Source organism: Chlorocebus sabaeus, chromosome 20, assembly GCF_047675955.1.
Source record: "Chlorocebus sabaeus isolate Y175 chromosome 20, mChlSab1.0.hap1, whole genome shotgun sequence".
In the NCBI taxonomy this organism is placed as follows: Eukaryota; Metazoa; Chordata; class Mammalia; order Primates; family Cercopithecidae; genus Chlorocebus; species Chlorocebus sabaeus.
The window spans coordinates 86,560,019-86,572,988 of record NC_132923.1 but is presented as its reverse complement, the minus strand read 5'-3'; the positions used below and the strand labels follow the sequence as shown (position 1 = coordinate 86,572,988).

The window sequence follows — 12,970 nt, the reverse complement described above, 5'->3', positions numbered from 1 at the left end:
TTATTTTTAGATCCAGTAGCTCACAGAGGAGCAGCATGGTGGAGAAAATCAGACTATGACATCAAGAAAACCAGGGGAGGTGTGTGGCCTCAGGTAAGTCACACAGCCATTCAGAGCTTCAGTTTCTTCATCTAGTAAGTGAAGCTGATAGATTCCCTGCCTTTATTGTAGGATGTTTTGGAGGCCCACTGAGAGAACTGATGTAAAAGGGCTCTAAAGATGGAGAGAATTACAACAAATCACTCATGGATGGAGGCAGAACAAGTTCAGCTCAGCTTCATGGGATTGGCCAATTCTTATTGGGGTCCTGGGAGGTAGGATTCATGGTCTTCTGTGTCTGTTCACAGCCCAAAAACAGGAAGAAGGGACAGGTGTGTTTCTGAGTTCCTGCACTGGGGCATGAACACAGTTTGCATTCCCGTTTATATGTCAACGTCTGTACCCATGTATACAGTTTGTATTCCCATTTATATGTCAACGTCTGTACCCGTGTATACAGTTTATATTCCCATTTATATGTCAACGTCTGTACCCGTGTATACAGTTTGTATTCCCATTTATATGTCAATGTCTGTACCCGTGTATGGGTCATAGGCTGGCTTCTTCAGAGCAGACCCTGACATGGAGATTCATAGGCAAGTGATTTATTAAGGAAATGTTTCTAGGAGAAACCAGTGAGGGAGTAAAGAAAGCAGGACAAGAAGGAGGAGTCAAATAAGGCTGTGTTCTCAGGCAAAAGTCCAGCAGAGGGTAGATTTGAGCCTGATCCTGAAGGGGAAATCTGAAGTGTACATCATCCCAACTCAAGGCAAGGGGCGTGGGCTTTCACTCTCCCCATTCCAACATCCAACAATCATTGTAAACTCCCAGACACCTCTGGCTGTCTGTGCTAATGGGCTAGTGCTAATTCCCAGTAGCCTAAGAGTCATTCACCAAAGAAGATCCAGGAGTGCTTTTGAAAGCACATTAAGTGAGGTGTGGGGAGTTCTGTGGAGCACCAACATTTTCTGCTAGAATGTTCCTAGGTGTGCTGATCTCTCCAGCCTCACTGGCTATCTCTTCACAGTCTCCTTTAAGAGTTCCACTTACGAGAGAGTGGGGACGTCCTGCTTCGGAGTGGGAATATTCGTTGCGCCAGCGACTAAAAAGAGAATTAAATATGGGTGATGTTGAGAAAGGCAAAAAGATTTTTATTATGAAGCGTTCCCAGTGCCACACCGTTGAAAAGGAAGGCAAGCACAAGACTGGGCCAAATCTCCGTGGTCTCTTCGGGCAGAATACAGGTCAGGCCTCTGGATGCTCTTACACAGCCGCCAATAAGAACAAAGGCATCACCTGGGGAGAGGATACACTGATGGAGTATTTGGAGAATCCCAAGAAGTACATCCCTGGACCAAAAATGATCTTTGTCGGCATTAAGAAGAAGGAAGAAAGGGCAGACTTGATAGCTTATCTCAAAAAAGCTACTAATGAGTAATAATTGGCCACTGCCTTATTTATTACAAAACAAATGTCTCATGACTTTTTCATGTGTACCATACTTTAATAGATCTCATACACCAGAATTCAGATCATGAATGACTGACAGAATATTTTGTTGGGCAGTCCTGATTTAAAACTAAGACTGGCTTGTGGTTAAATGAATATGTTCAGTTTTTGAATTTTAATAGCAATTCCAATTCAGTAAATGCTATCGCTGTTTACCCCTTCTAAAGATATTATTAGACTTTGTTAGTAATGTTCAACTTTTCGCAAAGATGGTGAGTGCCATCTAAAAACTTGCTGGAGATTGGTTTTATATTTAGATTTATATAGCTGGTTATGTGAATATATTTAAATACTGGGGAAATTCCTTCACCGTCTCAGAACCAAGCAAGATTCACCTGTGTTTTGTGTTCATTTGCCTCCTAAAGGCAAGGGTTGAAGATAAATAAGGTAGCAATGTCTAGAGTTTTGGCCTTAACAATGCCAATCTAATTATAATTCCCTGTATTTAAAATGGTTCCTTTTACTTATTGAAAACCATTTTAGTACGGTTTGTGTGTAATATTAAAGATTATTCAACACTTCTCACATCTTACAAATCTATAAGGTCACATGCTTTTAAAATAGTAGCAAGTTAAACTTCACACTTGAATTCTTTACAATCTAAGTCAAACTAAGTTATAATTTAGGACTGTCTTTAAACAGCCATTCAGAAACATAAAACTGTAGAACTGTGTATTTGTGATTGGAAATGGTGCTTTTGCCAACTTAAAAGGATTAAAGTAGTGGAGATATACACAAATTTTTAAATTATGTGTGATCGCAAGACTAAAGATAATTAAAAAGAAAACCACAGATCATGAAAAAAAAAAAAAGAGTTCCACTTTCTCTATGCCTTAAATGATTGCATTTCACCTGCTTAAAACTCTTCCCTGGTTCCTGACTGCCTTGAGGATAAAGTCCAAGCCCCTTCACATGACTAAGAAGTCCCTTCATCCTCTGCCCTCTGCTGACTACCCCCAAGCCTCATCTTTCACATGGCCCCTCACTTTACTGCAACCAGACAAGACCTTGCTGTTGTATGGGAATTGTAGAGGGATCCCACAAAGCCTTAAAACTGCTCATAGACCACTGGAGAAGACAGAAATATGACAGCCAAATCTAGGAGTTTATAGGAATATAGATAAGGTACCTAACAGCCTGGGTTCAATGAAGACTTCCCATGGGGAACAAATGTGAAGGCAAAGCAGGAAGCTAAGTGTAGAAAGAGTGATCCTGGCAGGATTTGCAGCACTGGGGAGAAGTGGGGAATTGTGAGCAGGCATGGAACAGAGTGATCACAAAATAAATATTTGTGCAATGAATATATGAGTGAATAACCACACAGGTTTTACCATTGTGGGCTTTGGAATTCAAAAGCCTTTATTCCTGTCTCCTTCTCATTACTCACTGAGAAGCCTCAAACAACTTATGTAACCACTCTGAACCTTACTTTTCTTATTTGGAAAATGGAATATCTAATGAAAGTATCTGATATGAAACAATGGATGCAAAAATATTCTGTAAGCTGCAAAACCCTGTTCAAATATTAGTTTTCATTCATTTGTTTATTCAAAGAATAGTTTTGAGTTCCTACTCTATTCCAGGTCATGTGCTGGGAATTTGTCCTGGAAAAAGGAACTAGATGGGGACTCTGTTTCCAAGTAGAGAGGAGAAAAGTTTAGCAGAGGAGGCAAGAAGACAAGGAGAGGAGAGAAGTTTAGCTCATAATGAGATATGTTGCCATAATCACAATCTGGGAGCTGAGAGAGCTCAGTGAAGGTTTCCCAAAGAAGGTAACATTTGTATAAGTGTGCCTTGATGGCTAAGGGTGGGTGTGTCAAGTGAAGGAGGGGTCCAAGTAGAGAGACAACATATGAAGACACAGGGGGTAAAAAAGTGGTGTATTTAGACCAGGGGGATTGGTTTGGATGGCATAGTGTATGTGGGATGGTGGTAGGATGTGAAAGGGAATGAGAAAGTCTTTTGAGGTCAAACCATACAGAGGAAATCTGAATATTTTTCTATAGGTATTGGGGACCCTTTTGGGCATGAGAGTTGCAGTGGCACTGAGATGACAGGAATAAGTGAGCAAAGCCTGTCTGAGGTCTAGGAAGTAGAGTTGTGGTAACAGTACCTTAAGAACTGGAGAAACTTCTGGGCTTTCATCACCAATGCACAACCATCACCAACACCAAGCTTCAGCAATCTCTCCCTTGGACAGCTACCTACTGTGAAAATACTTTCTCAATATGGTTCTTCTTGAAAATGTTGTTCCTGCATTATGACTTGCATTACACATTTCCCAATGAGCTTTGTTTGGTTATTTTACTTGTGCTTCTATTGGCAGGGCATATGATGAAACACCTTCTAATTACCTCTGAATATCTTTACTGGTTATCTATGGCTGTGTAACAAACCATCCAAAATTTAGTGGCTTAACACACTCATTTACAGAGCTCGTGATTCTGTAGGTTTGTATTTGGGCTATCCTCAGGCGGGCAATTCCACCACTGATCTTGGCTGGGCTCATTCATTTGTGTACAGCTTTGGGTCAGTTAGGAACCTCTGCTTTGGAGATAGGCTGGCTATCAAGTCTGTGGTTATGGGTATCAACTGAGCCGTGTGTTTTTTGTCATCTAGGAGGCTAGCCTGGGCTTGGTCACATGACGGTAGTCTCAGTATTCCAAGAAGAGCAAGAGAGGTAGCTGCAAGGCCTCTTGAACTAGGCTTATAACTCACCCAGTGTCATTTATTTTATTGGCCAAAGCAAGTCACAAAGCCAGCCTGAAATGTACTCCACCTCATGACGGGAGAATTTGCAAAGTGCTGTGGCAATTTTCCCAATATACTTCAAGGTGTGTCAACTTTCTTCCATTAATCCTGGCATACACAAGGAAGAAAGAATGGAAAACATTCCAAAGAAAGTTTTTGTTATTGTTGTTATTATTTTCTATAACCATAACAAACACTGAAAGCAGGGTGAATTCCTTATTGTTTATACATTATCATTATTATTTATTGAGCACCTCCTATGTGCCAGAGACCAGTCAAACAACAATGAAAAAGATATACACGGTACTTGTTCCCATGGGGCTTACAGTCCAATAGAGAAAATATATTAAACAAGTAATTCCAATAACTTGATAAGTATTATGTCTAAAAATTTTATAGCTTTATTAATTTTTCCCTTATGTTTTTGTCTTTGGAGTCTTGAGTTTTAAAGGCTTCTCTGGGTTAAATAAATGTTAATTTCTATAAAAGGGCTTTTGAAAGTTTTACCCCTAGCTAGAAGCTCTTTTACCTTGGGATACCCAGTGAGCAAACCTGGGCCCAGCCAGAAATTTAAGACCAAAGGCAAGAAACCCCAGTTCATCTCCAGACCCAGGCTTTGACCCTTTCTGGAAAAAACCAATACTGTGCTCTTTTCACACTGTGTCCTCACCCCAGGTGATCACCTTTCTACAGAGGTTAAAGGCCCTACTCCATCAGCTTAGGCCTGATATTGACACTCCAATTCCAGGCTGTTTTCTGTTGCCCAAGCTCCTGTTGGGCCCCTACCACAGGTGCTTTAATGTGCAACCTGATGGACACTTAGAGCTCTCAGAAGCAGTTGACTGGACTTCATTCCAGTATATACATACATACATACATAGCGATAGGTAGGTAGGTAGATAGATAGATAGATAGATAGATAGATAGATAGATAGATAGATAGTTTTCTTTTTTCTTTTTTCCATTTAACATTGTATTCGGAATAGTGCCCTATGATGTTAAATAAACCCACCCTGGGGGATATATCATGAATAAATGTATATTAAAATATCCTAAAAGAGAAACTGTTTGTCCAAGCATCTCTCCTTGGGGAGGCCTCTCTACCCCATCCTCCTACTGCAACTGGGTCAGCTTGGCACTGGGCACAGGGGTAAGCCCCACTCTCTCTTACTCACTCCCTCCACTTTCCTGGGCACTGGGTTAATATTTCCTTGAATCACAGTGGTAAGATATGAGACATAGGTTTGGGCATTGGTGGCCTGCTGTAGTGTGGGGAAGTGCAATCCTAATGAACTACATGAAAGGTGCATGCCCAGCAGCCCAGCTCAGCTCCCTGGGGTTCTTGGTACTAGGCATTGGAATGAAAACCTCAGTTTAGAGTAAAGCACGTCTGGGCCCTCCAGTTGATTTACTAGTCCCCACCCTATACAGTAATATCCTTAGAAACATTGAAGGGAGAAAAGAAGGAAAAGGAGGCTTCATTATAGTGGGATTCAGCTGGTCTTGGGTCCATGAATCATAGCACCATCTAGTAGCAAACTGGTCTTACAAATATTTCCAACATTCAGAATAGAATGCTGTAAGAGGGGAGCCCACTTCATTCATTTATTTGTTCAATAAACATTGTCTTTTATGCGGGGTGCTCTTCTAGATGCTGGGGTTGCAGCAGTAACTAAAACAGACCTAAATCTATGCCCTCTCAGAGTTTGCATTCTGGTGAGGGGATGAACATAAAATGTGTAGGAAGAATAACAAGGGAAGCAATGAGCAATGTCTTGGGTGGTAGCTTTAGACTGGGTGGTCAAAGAAGGCCTCATGGAGAAAGTGACATCTGAGCAAAAATTTGGAGGAGGTGAAGGAGGGAAGGGTGCAGGAAGGCAACACAAAAATAAACAGCAGAAATGAAGAAGGGGGCAGAGGTATACAACCTGTGAACCCAGAGGAGAATACCTAAGCCTAATTTGAGGAGGCCAAGGAAGCTTCCTAGGGAGATGATTGCTGAGAGGGGACTTCAGGGATGAGTGGAAATTTGGCCAGGAGACACAGGCAGAAGGGCATTCTAGAGAGAAAAAAGGTGTGTGCAAAAATACGATGAAGCCATGAAACATGTCTTAGCTGTGAACCATGAAACCCAGACCCAGAGGGGCTCAGCAACTCAGTCAAGGCCACTCAGTAATAACAATAAAACAAACGAATGTTAACAATGACGTGTAAAATCAACACTTAGTGAGCCCTTATTATATGTCAGACCCCATGAAATTCTTTCTTTATGCTGACTGCCTTGATCCTCGCAACAACCCCATGAAGTATTGTGCACAATCCCATTTTGCTAAAGGGGTTGAGAACTCACCCAAGTTTACACAGCTTTTAAGTGCTAGAGTCAAGCTTTGGTGTCAGCAGGCTGGTTTCAAAAGCCACATACTGGGACCCAGGACTTCATCCTTCTCCACCAGGCTGCTTCACTGACTTCTAAAATTCCTTTAGTCCAGCCCCCAACCTTTGGACTGGTAAGAGATGAATGGTCTCATTTGACAGACTAGGCCCCTGACGCCCAGGAGACAAGAGCCCAGTCACGTTCACAAAGGTAATGATAAAGATCATTTCCATATTCCAGGAGATGTGACCATCTGGGGATCCACCTCACAGAAGACTTTATTTTCTTTAAAGATGAAGCTCCTAGAGTTCATCCATTCCAGTATTTCTCAGTCTTTTTTAACACCACAAATAAACTATGTACCTGTTTATGTAATACACATTTATCGTTTTACACATTAAAATAAGAGTACACTCTTTCCACCCTCCCAAGAACCACTTTTTACCCTCTTGAGGGCAACATCACCCTCTTTGAGAATGCATGATCTAATCTAGCCCTGTCATGTTATAGTTGAAGAGACTGATGCCAGAGAGGGGAAGGGAATGCCTCAAGGTCACTTAACTCAGATCAAATAGAATCAAGAGCAGATCCCAGGGCTCCTGGCTCCTCCACCCGACACAGCCTCAAGCATAGTCACGGAAGCCTTTGCTACCCCTTCCCCTAATCTGACACTCTCTGCCTTTCCTTCTGCATCTAACGGCTCCATCCAAATTCAGACCCCCAACTTTCTAAGAGTAAGATGGTCGGCAACTAAGGAGCCAGGTACCTCCTAGACACCCTGAGTTAACAGTCAGAGACCAGCCCATCAGGAGACCCAAAGGGGCACCTGGGCTTCTTTCACAGAAGGCTGGCATGAAGGGACAAGCATTGCTCAGCTCAGGTCTTCACCACTGGGCCAACAGAGATCACACTGACAGCTTCCTTAGAGGTTCAGCTCCATCACCTTTTCCAAATGCAAGACAAGCATAAAACTACTTCAGCAATGGGGAAAAAAATCAACTTGGAAATAATTAAACAGCAAGGCAGCCACCCATAATGATATTCTGCAGCACACTTTGGGGACAGTTTGCTGCAAAAGCGCCCGAGCACTCCGGTTGTTTAATTAACATTGAAACGGCAGTTCCACAAGAACTAAAAACCCTGTTAATTTATGTGTCTCTTAATGATGCTCATTTAAATACTGTCAACTTTCCCTCGGTTTAATATTCATGATTTTGAGTCATTAAAACACAATGATCAGCTTGGGGTGCGGGGGGAGACTTTCTTAAACACCCAGAAACACAAACTGTCTGAAGACAACAATTTCTAAATTCATACCTTTCCAACCCTCCCCGCAAAAGTTCAGCCCCTTAGAGAAGTTGTAAACCAGCTGGAGTGCTTTCAGAGCTGTGGACTGCGCAAGAGGTTGAGTGTAGTTTTATCATTTACTGCCCACTCACCTTTAAAACCAGGCTGGGCCTGACCTCATTGTCAGCAGATATAGAGCTGGGGAGCTCAGCTGGCAAATGCAGGCACTTGATATGCACCAAGAGACCAGGTTCCACACCCAAGGGTGTTCAGAAGCATTTTAATCATGGCTAGGAGACACGAGTTACCCTGAAATATATTTCTGACAGAGAGGGCTGGCCAGGGTAATATGCTAATGATGGGAGAAGGCATAGGGCTCAGAAGGGGGTGGGAATACCCTTATAGGGAACATGCAGGAAGTCAGTGCAAGGCCCCACACAGGAGCTACGCACACCATGCAAACTGTGGTGGGCCCACACAGATAACCCACAGACTCAACACCCACAAATACTGACAGAGACACAAGCAGACCCTCTGTCAGAGCATGGCCAGTAAGAATTCTGTCAATCCAATTCAAGATTACTGAACTCTGACTGCAGTCCACGCACTATGATGGACTCTGAAGATTTCAACCTGATCAAGTGGGGAAGACAGACAAGTGAACAGGCAATGACCAAGAGAAGAGAAAAGAGCCAGGGCAGATGATAATGGGAGGATGTGGGAAGCTGTTCAGAGGAAGGGGCACAAAGGTGGGAAGTGGGACTGGCATCAGAACAACAGGCTGACACGTGGTAGATACTTCCTAAATGTTAGTCCCATCCTCTTCTCAAGCTTTCTCTCTCTGCAGAACCACTTTACAACACTGGATCCTGCCTTCACTGAGCTCGAAACCAAGTCCCAGGGTGAGGCAAACTATCAGCACCTCTTTAGTGATACATCCTTCCCAGACAGACCGTGATAAGTGCCATGGGAGTTGACTGGAGCAGAGGATGGAGCACTGACTTCAACTCTACCTACAGCAGAGTTCCACTTACTACTCATATGATCCTGGGCAAAATCAGTTAATAAGTAAATGTCTGAGTTTCTTCTTTGCAAAATTGAGATAATAGCACCCAATATTATTTGTATTAAAAATATCTGTTAATAGGCGTGTCTTCTCCACTAGAATGTGAGCTGTAATATCTGATTTATCTCCATATTTTTAGGGCATGGCACATAGCAGGGACCAGAGGTATGCTGAACTGAAGTGAACTGCTGACCTCACGGGGATGCCTTAAAGAATTAATAAAATGAAAGATATAAAGAGCATTTAGTAGGTGCCCAACAAATTCCTTTTGACAAAGAAGGCTTCGAGAAGTTTGAATTTAAAGTAGACCTTGAAGGGTAGTGTAATGTGAGCCAAAGAGAAAAACATCATAAGTTGAAAGAACAGAGTACACAAAGAACCAGGCCAGGAAAGCCCAACCCCACCTGTCTCCCTCTCCCCACACCTGGCTCCACCTATATACCTCCTGCTGATCATACCATTCTCTTTCACAACTTCCTTTCTGTCCTCAGAATATTCTACTCTCCCTCAATCACCCAGCTAACTCCTATCAGGCTTCAAGAACCGGTTCAGGAGTCACCTGTTCCAGGAAGCCTCCCTGCCTTCCTTTAGGTTCCCCTTCTGGGATCCTGAAACTCCTCTGTCTCAGCCTCAGCAAACCATGTTGTCATCACTGCTATGTGCCTGTCTCCCAACTTAGAAGACAAGGTCTGGTTCTGAATCATCACTGCATGCCCAATGCCCAGCACAGAGCCTGGCACAGAAAAGTTTTTGCCTTATAGATCATATGATGGTTAATTTTATATGCCAGCTTGACTGGGCCAAAGGTGCCCAGATTAAACATTATTTCCAGGCATTTCTGTGAGAATGTTTTTGGATGAGATTAGCGTTTGAATCGTTAGACTTAGAGAAGTAGACTGCTCTCATCAACGTGGGTGGGCCTCATCCAATCCACTGAGAGCCTAAATAGAATGAAAAGCAGAAAAAGAGAATATTCATCCCCTTCCTGCCTGCAGGCCTGTGCTAGGACATCAGTCATCTCCAGCCTTTGGACTGAGATTTACATAATGGTTCCCCTGGTTCTCAAGCCTTTGGACTTGGACCAGAATCACACCACTGGCATTCTTGAGTCTTCAGTTTGCAGAGACAGATCATGGAACTTCTCAGTTTCCATAACTGCATTATGATTCCTTATTTTGTATGTGTACATGTGTGCATGTGTACTCCACTGGTTCTGTTTCACTGGAGAACCTGACTAGTACAGATGACAAGCAAACAGTCTGGGTAGGAACAGCAATTCAAGAACATCGCCCTCTGTACACTGTACACAGATAGCTGTCTGTAGTGGCCACCTGGGCCAAGTCACAAAGGCCTGGACCAAGCCAGCTTCTTCCTCTTCCTTCCTTCACCCACCATCCAGTCATCACGCACCAGAAGGTCCATTAGTCTAATAAGATTCTTTTCCAGTCTGGATGTGGTGACTCATACCTGCAATCCCAACACTTTGGGAGGCTGAGGTGGGAGGACTGCTTGAGCTCAGGAGTTTGAAACCATTCAGGGAAACATAGCAAGACCTCATCTCTAATGAAAAAAAAATTAAAATTATCATATGGCCATGGTGGCACGTACCTGAAGTCCCAGCTGTTCAGGAGGCTGAAGTGGGAAGATTGCTTGAATCCAGGAGATCAAAGGCTGCAGTGAGCCGTGATTGCATCAATGCACTCCAGCCTGGGCGACAGAGTGAGACACTGTCTCAAACAAACAAACAAATAAAAAAAGATTCCATTCCATCTGTCCCTCCATCTCTCTGTCTCTTGATCCGTATTCCCACTGCCCCCTACTCAGACCCCACCAACTCTCTAGCATTTTCATTACTTGCCTCGGGCTGCCACTCTCTCCTGCAATCCATTCTCTATGCCTAACCAAAGAAATTGTGCTAACAATCACGACCCTTCCTCAGAGGAGACATAACAACCTGACCTGGAAGGCCCTCTGGATACCAGCACTGCCAACCCCTCTGCCAATCCAGCCTCATCTCTCCACCTGATGGCTCCAGCCATTCCCTCTCTCATCTCCAAACCTCCCACCTGCTATTTCCTCCACCTGGAAAACACTTTCTCCTCCTCACCCCCCTTTCCCAGATCACCTCTTTTCAGCTTTCAAGTCTCAGGTGCCAGTGTCACCTTCTCTAGAAAACCTTTCCTGACCCTTCTCAGGCTGAGCTAGGCCCCCTCCTGCCTTCACTGGGTCTCTCCCTTAGACACTGGACATTTGTCAGTTAAGAGGGAAGGTGCTCAGGTAGTCAGAGACAACATTATGAGGACAGAGAGAGTCTCCAGTAGGGCCTGCTCTTTTCTGATTTATTTTACACTTGGGGCAGCTCTAAGAAGGTCTCCCCCACCAGCACATCTGTGGGGACTTGGCCAGAGTGGGTGAAGTTGCTGGAGCAACAGCAGCTTCCTCCTGACCTTCTGCCTCTGCACATTCCCCTGACTCACTGACGGAAAACATCCACCCTTCTGGGCCTCTTCCTTATTTCATCACTTTAATCAATTAAGAACAGATTGAAAAGCAGAAAACGTTGTCTCCTGGGCCCCAGCACCCGCATTCCAACTCAATTACAGGATTTGTTTTTGGATCTGGCTAGACGCAGAGGCAACTGAGATGCAGCAGAAAGAGTGAGAGAAAGAGTTTCGATCAAGAGACCAGAGAAGGTAATTTCTATCCCAGCTCAGTCACTGACCAATGGCCTCAGGCAAATCTATTTACCTCTCTGAACCTCCCCATCTCTCCTTATCTGGAAAGTGGGTGGTAACAATGACACATGCGTCACAGGGAGCATGTCACATGAAACAGAGGATAGAAAACTGCTATGTAAATTGTCAAGTCCTAGACCACGTGAGAGATAGATTATTTCTATTCTACCAATTCTCTTGGTCAGAGATAACATGGCATCAGGCCCTCTCTCCCTTCTAATAGCTTAGCCTTGGAACTTTGAACAAAAGCTCTTGTATTCCTTGAGGTCAGATCTTCATTCTCCCACTCCTTGTAGCAACTAACACCAGAAACTGGAAAGAGGGACTCTGGATCTTTAGTTATATATTCAACAGCTGTCATTGTTGTTGGTGTTGTTGGTGTTGTTGTTGCTGCTGCTGCTGCTGCTACTGTTTTCAGTTGACAGCCAGAGTGCTCTATTGGGGAGAAAAAAAAAAAAGTATAGGTCTAGGTGCGAGCTGTGAGACATAGTTTTGTTCCTGGCTGCACCACTTGATTTCTTGCCAATTGCATCACTTCTGTGGCTTGCAGTTTCAGTTTCTCAATGTATAAAATGAGGGCAGAGGGGCAATGAGTTAATCATCCTTATCTTCATAACCTCATAGGGTGGCAATTAAGATCGAATTAGACCTTTTATAAGCTGTAAAGTTCTATACAAATATAAATTGTTGTTAAAAGAATATTAATAATTCAATTATTGTAATAGTTACTAAATAGTGATGATGAGAAAAAGTATCTTAGCTAGACGATAATGTCTCCTTTTCTTCAGGGGAGAGAATTGCATGACCTCTTTTGGTCAGCCCTTCTGAGTTCCTTACAATTTACAATATTGGAAGTCCTTCCTTTCTCTAACCCAATTATCTCATGCTTCAGTTTAAACCAGTCTCATTTTCTGCTCTTAGTTGGAAAGGAGAATAAGGTCACCATATGCTTTAAGACAACTTTCACCCAATTTAAGACTATTCATAAGTCACACTTCTTCCTTCTGACATACTATCTGAAGACAGCATGTTGGAGGAAAGAGATGAATTCTGTTTTGGAAAGGTGGGTTAGAGGTGCATGTAGAACTTTCAACAGGGATGCACAATAGACTAGCTGGAAATAAAGTCAGGAGTTCAAGAGAGTGCTCTGTGCTGAAAATAGTGGTTCAGGAGGCCTCAGAATAAAAGTGGCAGCTGAATAACTTCAGT

The 12,970-nt window shown here is 43.2% G+C and overlaps 1 pseudogene; it reads left to right on the top strand.

Annotated features, from left to right (window-relative positions):
- Positions 1–1,125: 1,125 nt before the first annotated feature.
- LOC103224843 (cytochrome c pseudogene) lies at positions 1,126–2,544 on the top strand (annotated as a pseudogene).
- Positions 2,545–12,970: the final 10,426 nt, after the last annotated feature.